The sequence below is a fragment of the Coenobita brevimanus genome, chromosome 114 (assembly GCF_032717465.1).
Source record: "Coenobita brevimanus isolate Jiangsu-jjx chromosome 114, ASM3271746v2, whole genome shotgun sequence".
In the NCBI taxonomy this organism is placed as follows: Eukaryota; Metazoa; Arthropoda; class Malacostraca; order Decapoda; family Coenobitidae; genus Coenobita; species Coenobita brevimanus.
Window position 1 is genome coordinate 15,479,336 of NC_137067.1, and position 21,378 is coordinate 15,500,713.

At 42.7% G+C, this 21,378-nt stretch overlaps 1 non-coding gene across 1 annotated transcript; it reads left to right on the forward strand.

Annotated features, from left to right (window-relative positions):
* Positions 1-14,390: 14,390 nt before the first annotated feature.
* LOC145418479 (5S ribosomal RNA) lies at positions 14,391-14,509 on the forward strand. Its single transcript, XR_013900697.1, has one exon. It is a non-coding gene; the product is annotated as a 5S ribosomal RNA (ribosomal RNA).
* Positions 14,510-21,378: the final 6,869 nt, after the last annotated feature.

Genomic DNA, 21,378 nt, shown 5'->3' on the forward strand with positions numbered 1-21,378 from the left:
CCTTTCCCATTGCACTTTTTAACTAGTATCGTTTCTAGTGTCAATTTGTTGTTACAACTCAGTATTTAAAAAGGACTGGTGACAAATATCGGACAAGTTAGGGTAAAACTGAGTGTTGTTGATGAGTATGGCTGAAGAGCATGAGGGTCGGTGAAGGTGTTGTGGTTGGCAGAGCGAGTGCCAAGAACAGTGAGGTGGCAGGCAGGTTGGCTATGGGTGTTAACCTTTTCATTCCCATGACAGGTTTTTCACTGTGTTAAACCTACTGTAGTTGTGAAGGATTTAAATAAGGCAGTGTGTGATTAATCAGCCTCGAAAAGTCGTCCTTAAGTCCAATAAAATGATCTAGTATTATTTAAAAAAAAAAAAAAATAATGGTGTAGTAAACCAAAGGGATTGAGGTGCGGGACTGAAGGCTGGTGAAGGAATACAGGTGTAGAGTACAAGGTCAGAGAGAGGGGGTGGTGGCAGGTGTGGGCGAGGCGGGGTGACTTTATGGCTGAGGAGAGTGAACACTGACCCGTGGCGGAGGTCAGAATGATATACTGTGTGTGTGTGTGTGTGTGTGTGTGTGTGTGTGTGTGTGCGGTCACTATACCGGCAAGCAAAGAGAACCGCACCATTTACACACAGGTACGCATGTGGACATGGCTTAATCTGTATTAGTCATTTCTTACGCACACAATATAATAAAAAAATTGGATTTTAATTTATCATACAGAACAATTTGACTAAAGCGTACAGTCCATCCATAACTGATTTACCAAAGGTGATTTAGTGTATAATAACATAAAGCCAGTAACAGGGCACACGAACCATGTATTTCAACATAACTGAGCATCGTGAGGTGTGGTAACGCTGAATGCTTTACGAGTCGTTCCCGTGAGCTTTGGGGGGTTTCTGACACCACCTCCTTAGCGATTTAGGTACTGGAGCTTATTATTTGTGTCCTTTTGATTTTATACAAATTGCACAGATACACAGAAGAGAATATAAACGTGTCACCTGCAGAAACAACAGGTAAGGAAAATGTGCTCGGGAGCTTCCTGAACTTTCGAGAATACGACCCTATATTACTTACACAAAATCTGAACGAAGAAAACTGCACAAGTATATAAAGAAAGACTGAATTTATTACTTCCTTATAAAGACAGTTGAGGTGTTTGATGGTGAGTTAAGAAAAAACGAGTTCCCTAAAATGAAAAATCCATTTCCCTTTCACCGTATGGCCTGGTAATTGTTGTATAGGCAACGTAAGATTTACGGTGCCATAACTTGCCGTATGCAAATTATTCCCACCTATACCACGGGCAAGTTGAAGTGAAGGACGCGTTGTGTGGCTGGAAAGTGAATTATGAGGTGAGAGAGGGACAGCAGATAACACTGTATGGGTTTGGTTAACAATGACATTATCTAAGTCTTTTGCCTCGTGTTCTCCTTCACTTCTTCTATTCCCTTCATTCCTCGTTGGCATTTGGCAGTAAGGAGAACACTTTGATTTTACTCCCATCGACAGCACCAGAGCCATTATGCCATGCGATTATTTCCCACGACCCACATTTGTTTATTTATAGCCAGGTCTCCATTTATGCCGCTGGGTGCACGGGGACAATGGGAAAACAAACTGCATCCACCTGTCTGACCGGTCCGACGATTGGCAGTAAAAATTGAAGCTAAAAGTTAAAGGCAACCCTGGCAGCAGGAGAGGCGTGAACTGGCCCAGTACACGCGATCGTAAACAAATGCATAAATGAGGCCCAACCGAAAGTGAACGTTGAGGTAGTGATGGTAAAAGTTGGTGCCCTGTAATAATTTTGTACCGCAGTAACAAGCCTTACCATTTATTTGTTCTTTGACTTAGTGAAAGGAGGTTTAGGATGCACAAATAAATGCAGAATATTATTTTTCTTATGTTATCGACTCTGGGTGTAGACTAGATGGTCCGTTCCCTAACATCCAGGAGTAATCGCCATGCATTGCCTCTAGGCCAAATTTACTCCCATACCTTACCCCCAGATCCACTCCCCATTATCCCCGACCCCTATCCCCATCACCTACCACTTACCCAAATGCCCTTCTTCACCAAATTACTCAGTCTTCCCTCCCCCCGCCTCTCTCTCTCTCTCTCTCTCTCTCTCCTTTTGGTGGCTTTATATTAATTTCTGCATTATATTCAGCTTAGATAAAACCACCGTAGCAACTTGTTCATTAAATATATCGATTAACGTTGTGTGCAGAATTACACTCGTGTTACGTTACTGCCGCTAACGCCAGACAATTTAATTCAGGTGAGCAGAACCCGCTGTAGAGAAACATTTAACACGGAACTGATATTCTACACGGTGCCTTCATTATCATACGGTGGAGATTACCATAAACACTCCAGTCACAATCTGGATTAAATTTATGTACTTTTCCTTTGTGGGCCGGTCAGCTTTATCTAATGGGGAGGCGTGGCTCAATCGGTAGAGACGTGGCCTGCTGTTCTAACGGACCCAGGTTCAAATCCCCGCTGGGGCAGGGAACAGTTTAAGGATTTGAATTTCATTAAATCAAGCTTTACTGATCTACCAGAAGACCCGCCGACATGTCGTAAAAATACCCCCGGTAATACCAATACACCAGTCCAGTATGAGGCAGCCCTAGCATGTATTCAATATGGACGGTGGGTGTTAGCGCCGAAGTGGTGACATGAAGAGGTGTATGGTATGTAGGAGGACTGTTGGGCCTTGACAGCAGGCTGTGAAGCCTATGCCCAGAGTCGAAAAAAAAAAAAAAAAAAATTATATGTAGTTTATTGCAGAACAGAGGCCTTATGTAGGTTATCTCTTTATGATTTACTTACAGGTGAAGGGAGCAAGGTAGTATAGTGCTTGGATAATAATGAAAGGGGTGGGGGGTATATAAAAAGGAAGAGGATTATAGGAGAGAAGAATATGAGAGAGATGAGAGGTGAAGAGAGCGAAATTGGAGTAAAAGATAAAGAACTAAAAGATTGAAAAGAAGAAGAAAAGTGACAGGAAGGAGGTAAGGAGGAACAGGAGGATATGGAAAGAAGGGACGGCAGAAAGTAAATAAACAGGTTTGGGAGGAGGTAGGACGGAAGAGAGGAAGGTGAGAAGCAGGAGGAGGGAAGAAGGGAGTAATGGGAGGAGGGAAGGCTTGTAGTGTTCCTGCAACACTCTTTCCCAGCTTGCACATGAACTTGATATGGGCATTTGGTTCAAACAGTGACATCGCCACGGACAGCTTAGACACACCTTCATATGAGCACTTCCAGCACGAGACTGATGTGGTATTACCTACAAAAAGGACCTGCACACACTCAGTAAGATATTGCCCCACACCGTTCCTCGCGGCGGTACCATATCTCGTAACACTGCATTGCATATGCATATAGCAAAACTTAAAAGTGATTATGCTAAATTTGAAGGTTGTGTGTGTAAGACAGGGATAAGAGATATTATGATGCACACCTGCCTACTACTCCCTCTGCTCTAAGAGGCGGGAGGAGGGAACAAGAGAGAAAACATACTTATAAAGAAATATCGAAATTTTTATTTTCGAGTATAGAAAAGGAAACTTTATGAATTATTCTTTCTTATCCATTATTCTGAACTAACAAATAAGCCTATAATTTTTTGTCTCGGCCAATCTGAATTTACTGAACCCGGGTGCTTTAGATTATAATTATTAAATTTATTAAACGTCCATATGCATCAAAATATAATACTTTTATGTATATCAGGAATGGTTTCTTGCCTTGATGTCTTTTGATTTTCCAGATGAGTTGATATATATATATTTTTTAATGCAAGGAAGAAGGAATGGAAGGTCAGAAGGCCGAAAATTGTTCACGTAAAGAAAAATGTTAAAACGATAATAGAGAGACAACTTCCGTTCATTTCGAGATGCTTGGACATTCTGCGTTTAGAAGACTGGAGGTCATAGGTAGTAGGAAATACAGACAAAGGAAAGCAGTTCCAGAGTTGACCCGTAGCATACATGATAGACTGGAATTAAAGATTAACTCTTGAATTACAGAGTTGAACAGAAAAGCGATGAGAGTTTGCTGCTAGACGGGTACTTTGCCACCCGCCGTAGTGGTGGAGGGATGCAAGAAGACAGTTCGGAGGAGCAGTGGCCACTGAAGTAGCGATAGAAAAGATATAAAGATGCAACAGTGCGGCAAAGAGATAGAAGTTGAAAGGAGCCAGTAAGACGAGGAGAATGATAATGACGGAAAGCTTTTAACTCCACCCTATTGAGAAGAGCTGTATGTGGAGCCTCCCCCCATATTTTTTTTTTTTTTTTTTTTTGTTCGTGCGACTCTGGGCTTAGGCTTCACAGTCTGCTCCTAAGGCCCAATAGTCCTCCTGCATATCATACACATACAAGTCACCCCTTTGACGCTAACACCTCCTACCACACTGAATCTATGCTAAGACTGTTTCGTACAGGTCTGGTGTATTGGTATAAAGGGGGTATTTTTACTACATGTCGGCATTTTTTTTTTTCGAAAGATCAGTAAAGTTTGCTTCATGAAATTCAGATCCTTAAACTGTTCCCTGTCCCAACGGGGATTCGAGCCTGGGTCCATTTTCACTGCGGCCACATCTACACAAGGGCAAATAAAACCCCTCATAAAGTCAACAACTGTACAGAGGTAAAGAAGGCAAGGAGTTGGCTTAGCACGCCTAATTTCTTGGAAGCAGATTTTACGAGAGAGGTAATATGATGTTTCCAAGATATATCCCTTGAGAATGAAACCCCAGGTATTTTCAGAAATGATGCAGGATTGAGTTGGGTATTGTTTAAAATTAGGGGATATTCCTGTGGTAGATTTTGACGGGTCGAAGGATGTAAGAACTGAGTTTCTGATGCATTAAGAACAACAAGGTTACTTTTACCCTAATCAGAGATACGAACCAAGTAAAGCATTAAGAATACCATTGTCTCACCCCTTGTTTGTTGAAGTAACTGCTGAGATGGAAGGTGCAGGAAATGGATGGAAATGTAAGGCAGCGTATGAGTGAATGGAGTTAGATGTACAGCTCTGATGCTCACTGATGAATAGAAGGAAGAGAGCTGGTGATAGGACAGAGCCCTGAGGAACAGTACTACAGACACTCCAAGGAGAAGAACGGTGGCCGTCTATAACAGCAGGTATAGAATGACCAGACAGAAATCTGGAGATAAAGGCACAGAAGAAGAACAGATACTGTAAGAGGGCAGTAATTCTCTGTCTGTCTGTCTGTCTGTCTGTCTCTCTCTCTCTCTCTCTCTCTCTCTCTCTCTCTTTCATGTGTCACATCTAGGTGGTGGTAGATGATTAACTATTGTCATTTTCCCGTTGCCTCTGGAGATCCCTTGAATTGCTTTCTTTACACTGGTTGTCCGTGTTTTTCACATTCAAGATTTCTCCAATATTCTTTTCGTCGATATTCACCTTTATGAACACAAAGCCAATTTGCATAAACGCTTGTCACACCTTGCACAATCCAGTCCCATCATATTTCCAGCACGGCGCCTCCAGCCTGGACAGATTGGAATTCAGTACTTAGTGGGCCAGCCAGTGTTGCCTCATCCAGTGCCATTATGCCTCATGTACTCACTGTATCGCAAATATTTACGTGCCACTTTTTGCTTTCGTTTATTCTTTACAGATCGCATCACCTTAGTCAAGTGTTGGTGGAAGTGGTGGCATTGTAACAAATGACCCTCTGAGTCGTGTTATAAGAAGCATTACTGACCATGTGTTTTGTTCTGCAGTGTCGTGATACATTCAAATTGAGGAACTATTCAGGCTTAAAGAAACTTAGTTTAATTATGAGGATGAATCTTTTCATTCCTTGACCCACTTCGGGTATGTGAATAGGATCTAGACTTGGGTGAAATTATTTCATCCTCAAAATAAACATTTTCAGGACGAGGGTATAATTCTTCCATTACAAGTCATGCTTCTACTCAGCTACAGTTTCTTTTTCTAGAGATTTTGGTTCATGCACTACTACCATTTACTGAATACAGTATTCCTGTAGGTTCTCACACCACGCACTGTCCCTTGTTGCATGGCTTTTCTTAGTTATTCAGACAGTATTCAGAATAGAGTCAAGTGGGGGGACCCACCATGATACCATCCACTGACTCAATGTCTATCTATCTATCTATATACCTAGGCTGCTTCCCCCAAGGAAAGGGAGGTAGCCGAGACAGGACGACTCACTCTCCATTTACTCATCCATTCAAACACATTCATTCGCATCTGAGCCCCAAAGGGGAGAACGGACAGATCCTCACCGCATCACACCGCACAAGGGTCAACTGCGCAATGCAAGCAGTGACATCCACAGCAGGGCCCGACAGCAGAACTGGTTTACCCCTGCCACATCATAACAGACCCATCCCCTTACCCGCACCTGACCTGACTAGCTGATCAGACCAAATGCGGGAGAATATCCCCTCAGGGCTGCGTCATCACTTATTCATTCACAATTTCTCTCCATTTATTTCTGTCACGCACAGCCACTCTTCCTTGCTCAACAGACATCCGTCTCGCATCCAGCGCTCTCTTCACACTGTCCATCCATCCTATTCGTGGTCTTCCTCTCAGTCTTACACCTCTCACATCAGATCTAGTTATCTTTTTCACCAATCGCTCATTATCCATTCTCTCCATATGCCCAAACCATTGCAACACCCTCTGCTCAACTCTACCAGCCATCTCCCGAACAACTCCAGTTCTCCTTCGCACTTCATCATTTCGCACTCGATCCATACGCGTCACTCCACACATACTCCTCAGACATCTCATCTCCATTACATTCAAACTTTTCCTCTCTGCTACACCCATATTCCATGTTTCAGCCCCATATAATGCAGTCGGTACCACAACACCCTCATACAGCCTTCTCTTTACATCCATTCTAAGCGAACGACATTTAAACACTTTTTCATTCCTCCCAGCACCTTTCCTACTTCATTAATTCTAAACTTCACTTCTGCATCTATTCTTCCATCCACAGCAACATGTGACCCTAGATATTTAAAACAATCTACCTCCTCAAGCAACTCACCATTCAAAACTATATTCATCCCCCTACCATCTATCAACCTCGTACACTTCATCACTTTACTCTTATTCTCATTTACTTTCAATTTCCTCCTTTCACACACCCTTCCAAACTCCTCTACCAACTGTCTCAATTTCTCCTCTGAATCAGTCACCAATGCAGTATCATCTGCAAACAGCAGTTGCTTCAGATTCCACTCTCCTCCATCAACATTTACCAGACTCAGACCACCTAAAACTCTTGCATTCACCTCCCTTACAACACCATCCACGTAAATATTAAACAACCAAGGCGACATCACACATCCCTGTCGCAGCCCCACTCTCACGGGAAACCAATCACTCACAGCATTTCCCACTCTTACACACGCTCTACTATTTACATAAAAACTTTTCACCCCTTTTAGTAACCTACCATCAAGTCCATACAATCTTAAAACAGTCTACAAAGCCTCCCTATCAATTCTATCATACGCTTTCTCTAAATCCATAAATGCCCAAAACACATCCTTGCCTTTCGCTAAATACTTTTCACACACTTGTCTCACGGCAAACACCTGATCAACGCATCCCCTCCCTCTCCTAAAGCCACACTGCTCATCACTAATCACTCCCTCTGTACCCTCTCTAACTCTCATAATTAACACTCTACCATACACTTTACCTACAACACTCAACAGACTTATACCCCTAAAGCTAGTACATTCATACTTATCACCCTTGCCTTTATACAACGGGACCACACAAGCACTTGCCCAGTCAATTGGCACCATACCTTTCTCAAAGCACACATTCAATAATCTTACTAACCAGTCAACAGTAGTCACTCCACCACCCTTCAGGCATTCCACAGCACACCCATCCATACCTGCAGCTTTCCCTGTTTTCATCTCCTTTACTGCCTTTTCCACTTCCTCCTTCGTGATCAAAGAATCATTCAACTCTCCCAACACATTTATTCCTTGCACCCTTCTATCTGCCACAATCTCAGCCACGTTTTCCTCCTCTACATTTAACAATCTTTCAAAATACTCTGCCCATCTCTTCCTTACTGCATCCATCTCAATTAACATCCTTCCATCCTCTGCTTTTACTCGTTCTTCCTTTCCAGACTCTCCCTTTCGCACCCTTTTCACCTCCTTCCAAAACATTTTCTTATTCTGTTGAAAATTCTCTGTCAGCCGCCTACCCCACCTCTCATCTGCTGCCACTTTAGCATCACGCACAGCCCTTCTCGCTCTATTCCTCTTTTCCTTATACCTTTCATATGACATCTCATCCTTCCTCTGCAGCCACACTTCATATGCACGTCTCTTCTCAGCCACAGCCATACTTACTTCCTCGCACCACCATTCACTTCCTTTTCTTACACCACCACCCACACGTCTCACACCACACACCTCTTCTGCATGCTCCACCACAGCACTCTTAAACAACTGCCATTCCTCCTCCACGCTGCCATTTTCCCGATCTTTCACTGCGTTCCACTCATCTTTCAATTTCTCCTGATACTCTATCTTTTTCTCTCTTTTATCCAACTCACTCACTTTCAAAACCTCCCTGCCACACCTAACCCTCCTAGCTCTCACCCATCTCTTACCTACTCTTAACTTTCCCTCCACCAGGTAGTGGTCAGACATACCTCCACCCTCCCTCTCAGAACTCTCACATCCAACAATCTTCCTATTACATTCCTAGACACAACCACATAGTCCATCAAGGCTCTATCAACAACCCTTCCACCCTCCTGTCTCACCCATGTATACTTATAAATATCTTTCTTCTCAAACAGCGTATTCCCAATCACCATCTCTCGCTCAACACACATCGCTATCATTCGTTCCCCATTTTCATTTCTTCCAGGCACACCATGCATACCAACTACGCCTTCAACTGCTACATTTCCCACTCTAGCATTCAGATCTCCCATCATTACCACATTCACATTCGCTCCAAAACTCTGCAGACACTCATCAACATCATTCCAGAAAGACTCCCTCTCTTGTTCATCCCTTTCACTACCAGGCCCATATGCACTCACAAACACCCACAACTCACGTTCAAATTTCGCTTTCACCCACATCAGTCTCGATGACACCTCCTTCCATTCAATCACACACTGCTGCACTTCCGGAATCACTAACAAGGCCACACCTTCTCTTGCCCTTCCTCTATCAACACCTGACAATCTTCCATTCACACTTCCAAACATATATTCCCCCTTCCCTTTCATCTTCGTTTCACTCAAAGCTAACACATCCAACTTTCTTCTCACAAACATTCTCCCAATCTCCTCCCTTTTAGCCTCAATTGTACTACATCCACGCACATTCATAGACCCAATCTTCAGGGTACGGGGATAACTCCATCCCCCGTCCCTTTCTCTGGCCTGTCTCTTTTTAGGAACTAAAAAAACAGAGGAGGGGGTCCCTAGTCCCCTCACCCCGCCCCTTTTAGTCGCCTTTTACGACACGCAGGGAATACGGTGGCAGTATTCTTCCTAACACAACCCGGCCGCAGAGTAGTAGCACCACCCCATAGTGCGGCCAGGTTGTGTCCCCCCCGCCACAGGGGGCAAATGTAACAATGATAAATCGTGCGTAATCAAAAGATTTACCTACTCAGCCCGAGGATGTCTGTTTAATTGTGACTTTCTCTCCTCATACGATTATATTGTCCTGTGAAGAGCCGAACGTCGTTGTTACCAGTGACTATATACACGTGTATATAGTCACTGGTTGTTACTGTTGTGACCCTGGCCTCATTTGAAACTGAAACCGAACGTCGTTGTTACTGTTGTGACCCTGGCCTCATTTGAAACTGAAACCGAACGTCGTTGTTACTGCTGTGACCCTGGCCTCATTTGAAACTGAAACCGAACGTCGTTGTTACTGTTGTGACCCTGGCCTCATCTGAAACTGAAACCGAACGTCGTTGTTACTGTTGTGACCCTGGCCTCATCTGAAACTGAAACCGAACGTCGTTGTTACTGCTGTGACCCTGGCCTCATCTGAAACTGAAACCGAACGTCGTTGTTACTGTTGTGACCCTGGCCTCATTTGAAACTGAAACCGAACGTCGTTGTTACTGTTGTGACCCTGGACTCATCTGAAACTGAAACCGAACGTCGTTGTTACTGTTGTGACCCTGGCCTCATTTGAAACTGAAACCGAACGTCGTTGTTACTGTTGTGACCCTGGCCTCATTTGAAACTGAAACCGAACGTCGTTGTTACTGTTGTGACCCTGGGCTCATTTGAAAATGAAACTGAACGTCGTTGTTACTGTTGTGACCCTGGACTCATTTGAAATTGAAACGGTGGACTGTAAGCTGAACTCGCTTTCTTCTGTAGTCCGCCATTCCTAAGCATGGGGGGTCAGGGAGGGAGTTGTGGGACGTTTGTATAAGCAGGCATTGGTGCCCCCCGGGTTATAGTGGTGCCACCGCGTGAAGGAGTTCTTGTCCAACACCATCCGAGTAGTGAATGGATTAATGAAGACCATGATATACTTATCCAGCGAAATACGAGTTTTATAAGCAGAATAAAAACAAGAAAATAGAGACGTCATCGTAGTGATAAGTTAATTGTTACGGAAGAGTTATTTAAAAGAAAATAAAAAAAGCATATCAAAGGTCTTCTTCCCGTGTATCAGAATTAGTAAACATATTCTGCTTTCGCCTGCTTATTGTATGGGGTGTATTTGAATTGTGTGGATGATGACAGTGTAAGTGTTGGTGTGTGCTGTGTGGTGTGGGGTGTACATGTAGTGTGTGGATGATGGCAGTGTAAGTGTTGGTGTGTGCTGTGAGGTGTGGAGTGTACATGTAGTGTGTGGATGATGGCAGTGTAAATGTTGGTGTGTGCTGTGAGGTGTGGGGTGTACATGTAGTGTGTGGATGATGGCAGTGTAAATATTGATGTGTGCTGTGAGGTGTGGGGTGTACATGTAGTGTGTGGATGACGGCAATGTAAGTGTTTGTGTGTGCTGTGAGGTGTGGGGTGTACATAATGGCTCATTATTGCTGGAATATTCATGTTCATGTGTATGATATGAGTGTGTTTGTATGCTCATGTGTGTGCTGGCTGGGCTACATCTGCAACCCAGTAATGAGCAGGATACATTTACATACATGCTGAATGGATGCGTAGGAGGAGGCGGTGCGGAAAAGTTTTGTCGCGTGTTGTTAGTCTGTAGGCTTTAATTGTGTAAGCTTAGGTGGCTCTCTCGTACCTCTACCTCACCATTTATTCATAAGGAAGCATCTCAAGGAGTGATCCTGACGGTCCGTCTCTCACTAATGATTTTCGGATTTTCTTCACTCCCGTAAAATTTAGGGACACCACACCACGTGGTAACACACCACATCACACTACAGCACACAACACCAAACAGTATTACAAAAGTAATTGACAGAAGGTAATTAATCAGAGTTCTACAGCTTCCGCCTCGTGTAATATTGTGCTTGTTTTAATGTAAATGACCCATTAATATTCTTTAGATAACCAATCTTTTAAAACAGTAATCCATATTGAACTAGGATTTCAGTAAAGCGTCATTCACGATGTTTTTACCCTCATTATTAAATAATCATTTCAACGTATGAAAACTAATACCTAGACTACTATAGTATTTCATATGCCATCAGAGATTATCTTTGGTCATCTCAGTCATTTATGATTTTACTTAACCGTAAATTTGTTGAACTTGTTCAGGAGTTTGACACAACTAGTAGTTGTCATCTACATAATTATTTTTTAATAGTGTCTATTGCTAATTATTGTGAATTATCTTTTTCAGGTATCGAGACTGGAGACAGAGTGCTGACAATTACTTCGCCCGAACACCCACTCCAGCCATCACTCTTGCGTGTGTATATTCCAGAATGTAAACAATGCAGACAACAACATGGTGACAATCAACGCCATCTTTTAAGGAATCATAACACTATCTTCCCTTTTAGTGACCAAAGTTTCCCAGTAAAGTGTATAATTATGAACCGCCCTGCAATCACCTACAGAAACACGTCCTAGTTAGAGGTGTTTGGAAGCTCATGTTACGTGGTGGATGGGATTAAATTTGAAGTTGTTCCGGGTCAGTGTGCGAATTGTTTCAATACAACTGCTTCAATTACTGAGCCCCTCCATTGCCCAGACGCCGTGGTCCACGGCCTTACATCAGTCAGTGTTGTTTGGAAGCTTAAGTGATGTGGTAGTGGTCTTAAAATATCAGACAATAGGGGAAAGTAAATACGAATCAAATAGTTTCCAAGAAAAATTTTTAAAACGTGAAATCATTTAGAGAGAGAGAAAGCAGTGGAGAGACGGAAGAAAGATAGAGGAAAATGAGAAAAAAGACAGGAAAGAAAAAAATAGCGGAAAAAATTACGAGATGAGGAAAAAGAATGTTATTTTCTTTGGAGGCTCGAGTAATGTTAAAACCTCGATCAGTAATGGAAAAAGATTGGGAATCGAACAATTTTCCAAGAACTATTTGCCTAACTTGAAACTAACATTAAGAAACTGGGAAAAGAAGAGACAGGAACGAGTGAAAAGACATGTAGGAGTGGAAAAAAAAAAAAAAGGAAGAGAACACCAAAAGGTTGAAAGAAGAAGGTGGAAAGAGGTCAAAAAAACAAGTATGATAGAATCGGGAATGACAGTAAAACAAAGACAGTAGGTACTCAGTAGCGAATCAAGTCTATAGAGACCCAGAATGAAGTGAGTGTGAGGAAAAATACAGAATCCAGTTGACATGGAAAACATCACAACAGTGGTATTTTGGTGAGTACGCTGTTTGAATCTTTAGTTCCTAAATCAGTGGTTTTAGCTCCAATTCATATTTTATTTGAAATTTGGAATGTAATGCAAATAGTAAAAATATATTGGTTATGAAACACCAGGTTTGGGTGACAAAGGTATTTACTTTGATGAGAAAGATGATAAAAATGACGGCTTGTAAATTAATTTTTCCTTTAAAAACACAATTTTAGAAAAGTAATCGTATTTTTCGGGTAGAAGAAAAAGTGTGCGTCTTCATACAGAGTTTTGCTTATTTACGCTGCTGTACGCAAATCGAATTTCGTTTTATCCATGCGAATCTTGAGAAAAATTATTTAATACGAAAGGTACGTGGAAAAATAATGGCAAACTGTAGGTAATGAATATGAATATGGTTTTCTGTGTGTATGGGATGAGTGAATCAAATATTTGTATTACTGCAGGTTATGGGGAAGGCATGTGAGGAGGATCAAAAGATGTTTGTAGCATCTAAGGCTGTGGAAAAGGCGTATAACAAGGCAAATAGCAGGGGATTAAAGGTAGCTATGATGATACGTAAATCTGATGTTGGAAAACCACTGAATGTTGCTGCCCCTCCTTATTCTTCTTCAATGCCCTTACTTGTTGACTATCCATCCCTCCGCCTCCACTGGCGTAACGTCATATACCTCAACCAACCCACACTTACATCCAAGCACTCATTATAAGTGGTATGTGGGGTGTCCGTCGTCCACTCACTTGATGTAGTGCTGCCATATAGCCTTCTTCACTTGGCGCTGGTTTTCCTTCACAATTCAATTCATTATTTCCTGGTTAAAGTAAGATGATACTTTGATCCATCCATCCATCCATCATCTAATCCTACGTTGCCCCATGAGGAGCGTAGGAGCCCGGGGCTAGGAAAGTTTGTCCTGGCTTTTAAGATGAGAGTGACCAGCCTCACTCATCCTTGAGAGGTATTACGTGAGCAATAAACCCCAACCACCCCTTGGATATAAACCTTCACCGGTTCAATCCGATTGGAGCACATTTATTACCCACTAAACCACCAGGAGCCAAAATCTGGTTATATGGTTACCACCCAGCGTAGTAAATGGTTTCCTGGTGTACAGGAAACCATTTTGCTTGTCACTCAGTGTAGAGTCACCCACAGGCAGAAGGAAGAGGAAAGAATGAAGGAAAGAAAGACACAAGAGGGAGTGTAAAGTCACCCGCAGGCAGAAGAAAGAGGAAAGAATGAAGGAAAGAAAGACAGAAGAGGATGGAAGGAAAGAAGGATGGAGGAGAGGAAAGGGCAGACATCCGAGAGCAGCACTACATCAAGTGAGTGGATGGTGAGCGCCCCCACCTACCACAAATGATACCTTGATTTATATGACTAAAACTAAGGAAACATTAAAGGAAATGTGATAGTACGTAATACTGTTTTAGACCTACTTGTATACTATGCATATAATTTTGTATTTTGTTTTGTGAGATGCTGATATTGTCCCATGAGAGCAGGCCTAACGGTGGTAAAATGTTTTATAATAATGATATAACAACGGCCATACCACGTTGAGTACACCGCTTCCCGTTCGATCAGCGAAGTTAAGCAATGTTGGGTCTGGTTAGTACTTGGATGGGTAACCGCCTGGGAACACCAGATGCTGTTGGCATAACGTTCTCCCTACATGTCAAGTGGGGTTGGTGGAGGACTAGTGCCCCTCCCTGTAAAACAATTAACTCTAAGCCCTTGGCCACCCCGTTTGGGATACATGGCGTCTGGCTGGCATAAAACAATAATTTTGTTTGACAGTGATTGATGGTGTTTTTCAAACCAGTAAAACAGAATGTGGTGAGTTTTTACAATTTGTTAGTCTCTCTCTCTCTCTCTCTCTCTCTCTCTCTCTCTCTCTCTCTCTCTCTCTCTCTCTCTCTCTCTATATATATATATATATATAAAAGTAAGCTCTTCTTCTATACAAGTAATAGGTTTCTATGACGTAGGCTTATATTAAACTGAATCTATGTAAATAAATCCATTAAAAACACAGTAAAGTAGACAAAATAGTGGGTTTAATTAATAATAATTGCAATAAACAAAATCAAATTAAAGGAGAGAATTTGCGACCAGCTGCAGGCACGCGCCGCCTTCGCAGGTGACGTGATCAATCTCACCCCCTGGCCTGTTGACTTAGTGGAGGCCTTGGCACCACTGTTTATGGTGTACTAGTGTTTGTCAGTGTGTTTTTGGCCATGCCTGTGTGGGCCAGCCAATTATGTGGATATGAGAGATAAGTGGGTGTCAGTGGATGTCACTGTTCATGCTTACTGGCTTATTATCTGTTAATGTTAACTTTTATAACCGTGTAGCCTTCCATGTTCGTTTTGTAGTTGTACATTGTGTGTGTGTGTGTGTGTGTGTGTGTGTGTGTGTGTGTGTGTGTGTGTGTGTGTGTGTGTGTGTGTGTGTGTGCATGCGTGCGTGCGTGCGCGTTTGTTTGTTTGTTCTGTTCACATTAGAAGAGATAAATGTTTAGGTGCAAGTAATTACTGTATTTCAATGAAAATGTATGAAACTTATATGATGTGATAAATATCTGAGTATTTATGAACATAAGTAAATTTATAAGTGTCCGCGTGGGTGTCAGTGTGTTTCTTTACTTATTACTGGCTATGTAATTATTCATAAATGCATATATCTTGAACACAAATGGTAATTTGCCAATTTGTAAATATTTACTACAGTATACACTTATTAATACTCTTAATAAAAAAAAAATCTTCTGCCAAGGTAAATGTAAGTGAAATTTCATGCCCAACTGTAATATATCTGTTAATGTTTTATTTTGTATGTGTGCGTCAATGAGTGGGAAGGTTGTGTCTAAAGGTGTACCAGGATGATTTAATACAAAGGAATAAGTACGTGAGAGAAAAGGACATCGGATATGTAAGTCGGTAAATATGAGAGTTAGTGAATTAATATATGAGCTAGAGAATAGAAGAGAGGGAGTGAGAGAGTATGCAAGTGAGAGTGAAATGACAGTGTGGGAGATAGTGACGGTAAGAGTGACCGAATGAGTGATAGACTGACCGAGAGAGAGAGAGAGAGAGAGAGAGAGAGAGAGAGAGAGAGAGAGAGGTACAAGGAAGAATCAGACAAACCGGAACAGATAATCTTAATGTGTGTGTCAGCGTAAAAGGATATGATGTAAATGTTTGTGTTTGTGTGGATATATATACGTCACACTGGAAAACTTCCATTTTATTAGACAACGGTTGATTTTATTTTAGTATTTTGTTTCACTAGATTATGTTTGGGGTATGTTATATGCTCTCTCTCTCTCTCCCTCTCTCTCTCTCTCTCTCTCTCTCTCTCTCTCTCTCTCTCTCTCTCTCTCGCCATTGCAACTTATTTGAGCATGCCATAAAACAAAATAATTCTACTTCCCTTATTTCTCTTCAGTCAGATTTATCCACATCATTCCTATTTACTTCGCCTGTGTATATTTCATTAGTTTTCATAGTGCATATAATTCTCATTCTAATATTACAGAATTTTGTTATCTGAGTAATAGGTTTAGTAAATTCTCGTCTTTCCCCCTTTGATCAGAATCGCTGATAGTTTGTTTATTAACTCTGTAATTTGTTGCTGGATACTTCTTTTCATTTCCATCTCTGTTTATTATTGCAACAGTTACGGAGCTTATAATTTTTCCTTCCATTCTCATTGTGTCTTTCCTCGATTCCACAGGCTACCTCCACAACGTTGTATGAGCTCTAATCCCTTTTATATATATGCTTCTGTTGCATTCCTCGTTTTATTCAGTTTAATTTGTTTTCGCAATAACGAGCCTAACTAATTTTCATCTCTTCTGCATTCTTCCTCTGTTGAGACTACCTCCTAATCTATTTCTTTAAAACAAACTTTCAATGTTGTCAATTCCTTAATGGCAAAACAAACTTGATACTTTCTAATAAAAGCCCCCCCCCCCTCCTTCCATTTTTCTCTCTCCACATCAGTCCTTTAGTTCACAACTTTGGATACTGTCCAGTGTTTTCAGCCGCTGTGTTTTGTCAGTATCACGGTTGTTTTTATTCCATGATATCACGATTGATAATTTCTCATTTTCCTCTCTATCCACCTCTTACTTCATTGATACTGTATAGTCGCTCCATACATGTTTTCATATTTGTTTTTTCCAGTGTTGTTTTCATTCCTAGTGACAGTTCCTTTGATCCCGTAATAACATGCTTGATAACAGATCCTTTTCTGAAGTTCTCACCTGTCCTTTCTTCCTTACTCCTTCTTGACCGTATTAACTCTATAATGTTCATATTTTTTTCCTTTCACTTTCACACTAATTTCAGTCAGTCTGAGTTTCATTGATAGCACAGTAACGCGCCTGATATTTTTTCAGCCTCACCACTTCCCTTTTTGTTCACATTTATTGCTTCGTCCTTTGTTTTTCCTTTTTCCTTTTTCTTTCATGCCACCAAATCGGGCGTCACATTTTTTTCAGCTCTTCCTGCCACTCCCTCCTAGTTATATACCAGTACTTTATTTTACGGTTTTATTTTTATTTTTTAAATAAATGTCACGCATTCTATCACATATACGCGGTAGTCTGTGCTTTTCCATTGCCGCCTTATCCATTTCTCTGCAGGTTTGAACTTTGTTCTTCAATAATTTTGTATTTTCGTTCTCCACACCATAATCTTTCTGTTGCATTAACTCTAAGGCCAACTCTAAGTGCTAAAACCAAGCAAAAATCGATGTGCTCGGATGGAAACTATGTATATAATTGAGCTCGGCAATTGCTCGTGCAGAGACTTTATCTCTCTCTGTAGAGACATAAGGAATGCTGAAGTAACACTGTCTGACAACTTTAACTACTTTACATCTTGGTATACCAGCTCGGTACTTTGTCTCATACTTTGATATTTTCGCTGCTCCATCTGTCAACCCCCTCCCCCCCCCCCAAGGAAAACACGTTTGACAACCTCTCCAGTCCTAACTCCCCCCGTCATTTCTTTCCTCCTCTCTTATCACTCGGGTTCATGTTTTTCTCAGACTTCCAACCATTAATATCTTTTTAGCGCACCCTCTTCTTCACCCTCCACCTCATCATCTTCCCACAGCCTCGTCTTGCCCATCCTGTTCCCTCCCATGCTGCTCCCCTCATGGCATCCCCCACCCACCCACCAACCAGCTTTCCCTTTCACCTTCCCCACGTCCATCTTCCCCACGTCCATCTTCCCCACGTCCATCTTCCCCACGTCCATCTTCCCCACGTCCATCTTCCCCACGTCCATCTTCCCCACGTCCATCTTCCCCACGTCCATCTTCTCCACGTCCATCTTCTCCACTTCATCTTCCCCACGTCCATCTTCCCCACGTCCATCTTCCCCACGTCCATCTTCCCCACGTCCATCTTCCCCACGTCCATCTTCCTTACGTCCATCTTCCCCACGTCCATCTTCCCCACGTCCATCTTCCCCACGTCCATCTTCCCCACGTCCATCTTCCCCACGTCCATCTTCTCCACGTCCATCTTCCCCACGTCCATCTTCCCCACGTCCATCTTCCCCACGTCCATCTTCCCCACGTCCATCTTCCCCACGTCCATCTTCCCCACGTCCATCTTCCCCACGTCCATCTTCCCCACGTCCATCTTCTCCACTTCATCTTCATCCTCTCTCTTTTTTTTTTTCCTTTACACATTGTTACTAACTTTTATGTTTGGAATTATTCTCCTAGACTTTTCTGTTTTCTAGTTCGATTTTCATTTCTTATTCCCACACCTTCATCTCCAGCATTTCTAAAACTCATATTCAACCAATATCCCATTTTTATTTACATGTAATATTATTTTCCGAACATCTTCCTTTTCCTCGTATCAGCATCTTTAACTACGCTTCCCTTCTTTCTTTTATTGTCTTTTTACATCACTTTTTCCCCCATTACATTTTTCATCCACATCTCCCTGCAATTTTCCCAGCCCCTCTCCTTCCCTTCCATCTTCCCCTCCATCTTCATCCGTCCCTTCACCTTCTCTTCGCCTCCTTTTCCCACAATATTAGATATTCTTTCCTTGTAACCACCAGATCGTCACGCCTGCCGCCGCTCCCACCTCTTCTTCCCAGCATTGTTTTAAGGCGTTATCCCTTTAAGGATTTTATCAGCAATAATTTCTTTAACCTCTTCAGTCTTCTCTCTCTCTCTCTCTCTCTCTCTCTCTCTCTCTCTCTCTCTCTCTCTCTCTCTCTCGTCTTCCCATTACCCTAGTACTCTTTGCCTACGAACTACACTTCACCTTTTTTCCTTGTTAGTACCCCAGAGTCTCGTTCGTGTCCAATCCTTCCCGTTCACCTCTGCTCTTATATCATCCTACGTTATTACACTTCCCCTTTTTTCTTGGATTCACTTTGCTTGCATATTTTATTCATCTTATAACTATCCTTGTTAGTTTTTACCTTAAAGTTCATATCTCTTTCCCCGACATCTTCCGTCCTTTAACTTTCTCCAATTGTTCATGTTTTTTTCTTTTTTTGTGTGTCCTACACTTTCTCATTTCCTTTCCTCTGGTCATTATCACATTCATTTTCCTTCGTAAGTGCTCTCCCACTAATTGTATTATTATTCCCGCTCTCACTGCTGTAATCTCATCTTTTTCCTCGCTCATTTCCCTTTTACCTTTCAGTCATCTCCACACGATGATCATTCATTTTGCTACTGAATTCTTACCATATTAAACATTCTCCCCCAGCATTTCTATTTTTTTTTTTACAGATTTTTTTTTTTTTTTTTTTTGTTGTAGTTCATGCTGCTATCTTGTGGCTCTTTTTCACTCACCGTTTCACTGTACCTTTACTGTGCCCTTCTCGTACTATTAGTCTCTCAGGCTTATTTCACTTTTATTTCCTTCTACTTTCCACATCTCTCCCTTTCCCTGTGCTCCTCCCCTCTTGCTTTCTCTCCCTCTCCCCTCCCTCTTCTGCCCCCTCCCTTACTCACCCCCCTTCTCTCACTTTCACCTACCTCCCATTCTCTCCCCCTCCCCACCCTGCCTTTCCTTCACAATTCCCTCTTTCACCTGCCTCCCTCTCATCTCCCTCCACCCCCATCTTTCTCAGTTTCCCTTCTCATTTTCCATTTGTGTCCCTCTCACAGCCCTTTTTCTCTCCAGTCATCCTTTCCACGGCCCCTCCCTCTCGTACCTCTCTCCTTTTCACTTCCTTCTCCCTCTTATCTCCCCTCCTCCTCTCTTCCCCCCAGCATAGACATCCAATGGCATTCCTCAGCCAAACTGGGAGTCGAGGTCAGGGCTTGTTGTGTGTCTCCCCCACCCCTCCCCCACCACCATTCCCCATCCTCAGACCCCTCACCATTCTATCCCTTATCCCCTCCTCACGCTCCTACCCCCTATCGCTACGTCACTAACAAAGAGCGTTTCCCCCTTGTATCCCCTTCCAAGGCCCCTCCCTTCATCCTTTACTCCTTATGCTTCTCCTCTCCTACACTCCCTCACCCCTTGGCTCTACCTCTTCCACCCCCCACTCTCTCTCCCTTATATCTTTCCCTTCTTTTTCGTTGGGCCCTCTTCCCTACCCTTATCCCTTCTCCCATCCGACTTCCTCGACTCTAACTCTTCGCCTCCCCTTATTCCCTACCTCATCCCTTACCCCTTTCTCTGATCCAGGATGTTCAATCTCCCTCCCTCTTACCTATACCCTCTCCCATACCTTGTCTCCATACCCCCTCCCCTACCCCGTCTGCGGACCCTCCTTCCCCTCTCAGTTTCTCTGCTCTCCCCTCCCCTTCACCTCCCCCCCTTCACCTCCCCCCCTTCACCTCCCCCAACCATTTCTCCTTGTACCCGATCTTCGGTCCCTCTTCCCACTTTTCCTCACTCCTCTACTCTCTCGCTTCTCTGCCTCATCCCAAGAACCCCCCACCCCCCTACCTTACCCCCTTCCCCTCCCACTCTACCTTACTCTCTTCCCCCTCCCCAACACCTACCCATCCACCAGAACCTCTCCTTGCATCCCCTCCACCCCCTCCCAAATCCCTTTCCACCGTGATTCCTCGTTTCATTTCTTTTCCCTCGCAACCATCCTTCCCATCTGAGTAATTTTGTCTCTTGCCACTGGTTTTCACCCGCCCTTTTCACACTCTCTTTATTTTCTCACTTTTCCTCCGTTCCTCCATCCTTTTGACTCTCTCTCTCTCTCTCTCTCACTTTTCCTCCGTTCCTCCTTCCTTCTGACACTCTCTCTCTCTCTCTCTCTCTCTCTCTCACTTTTCCTCCGTTCCTCTTTCCTTCTGACTCTCTTTTCTCACTTTTCCTCCGTTCCTTTTTCATTGACTTCGCTTTATAAATCCATCCTTTTCTTCTTCCTTCCTCTTTTCCTTCATATCTTCTCCTCCTTCTGTTTCTTCCTTTCTCCATCAACTCTTCATTTTAGCGACTCATTTTATAGCACCGGTAATTATTAAGGTAGGACATGTGGAGAGAATGACGAATGAAAGACTAAGAGGGTG